General features: G+C 44.3%; 1 pseudogene; it reads right to left on the bottom strand.

Annotated features, from left to right (window-relative positions):
- Positions 1-361: 361 nt before the first annotated feature.
- On the bottom strand, positions 362-1,370 carry LOC101564304 (annotated as a pseudogene).
- Positions 1,371-1,376: the final 6 nt, after the last annotated feature.

The raw sequence follows: 1,376 nt of genomic DNA, 5'->3' as shown, positions 1-1,376 counted from the left end.
AACTGGGGATTGAACTCAGGCCCTTGTGCTTGCCAGGGAAGCACTTATTCCACTGAGCCATCTCCCCGGCCCTGGTCAATACTTTAAGTCTCAAAATTTTCCTTTTTTAAAAAAATATAACCTTTTTATTGTTAAGTCATAAAGAGGTATCAAAATTACAGAAGACTTAACGAAACTACTAGGAACATCAAAGGAAGTGAAAATGGCACTAGGCGCAGGGCAACTATGAACATGGTAGGACACGGAGAACAGTGAGCTTGTGCTGAAGATACTAGGGGAGAGGATCTGGTGAAATTTTGATCTTAGACAAGTGCCTAGATAAAGAAATAACGGGACAAGACTTCTAAACCAAACTATGTGCTTACGAGTCCTCCTCGCCCTTGGCACTATCTCTGTCATCCTCTCCTTCCTCAGCCTCTCTTTCATCATCCTTGATCAACTCCAGCTGGTCCTCCGCCCGATCTTCATTTTCATCATCATCCAGTAGATCCCCCTCCTCAGGAGAGTCACCCGCAGCACCCTCAGACTCCATCTTCACATTCGTCTCATCTTTCCTTTGGGAGGTGGTGGTCTGCTGCTCCTCTTCGGTCTTATCATTCTTCATCTATACTGCTTGTTTGCTCTGTTCCTTTTCAATTTTCTCTAGGCTTTCCAGTATAAAGAATCCACTTTTTGTTTTATCTGGGTCAACTCCTTAATTGTCTGAAGGTCATCACCTTTCAGCTTTCCAGACTTGGATGAAGATCCACGCTGGCCACTCTTAGAATTGAAGCCACTTTTGCCTCTTGGGGAGGTGTTTCCTGATACACACTGGCGTTTTGAGGGCACTACAGCCCGAGCAATAGGAGGAGGAGGCGAAACCCGTGCTGGGTAATTGTACATCCTGTCATAATAATCACGTTGAAATTCACAGTCCAAGTCAAAAGAGGAGCTGAGTAGAGGGGACGGAGAAGGATGTTCTGGTACCGACCTGTCCATCTCCACTGCAGATCGTTTCACACCTGCTTTTCCTCTGTTCACTTTTTGCAGCCAGATTAATATCTAAAATCTGTCCAGCAATCATTCTGCCATCCTCGCCAGCTACAGCAGCCTAGGCATTTCTCTCATTAACATATGGAACAAAGACAAAGCCCTTATGAATGAAGCAACCCATAATTTTGCGATACTTCGAGAAGATGGCCTCCACATCAGATTTCTTCACCACCAGAGTGTTCAGATTCCCAATGAACACACAGGAATTCATGGAGCGAGGATCTGTCTTGTTGGTAACATTGCTAGCCATTGTGTTTGAAGATAAAGTTGCTTACAGTGACAAAAACTGTAGCTGAAGATCAAAAAAATCTCACAGGAGAGAGATGAAAGAAGAGATTCGATTC

The sequence above is a fragment of the Octodon degus genome, unplaced genomic scaffold (assembly GCF_000260255.1).
Source record: "Octodon degus isolate 3935 unplaced genomic scaffold, OctDeg1.0 scaffold00047, whole genome shotgun sequence".
NCBI classification, from domain to species: domain Eukaryota; kingdom Metazoa; phylum Chordata; class Mammalia; order Rodentia; family Octodontidae; genus Octodon; species Octodon degus.
Note: the sequence above shows the minus strand (reverse complement) of the source record. Positions and strands in the feature narration are given on the sequence as shown.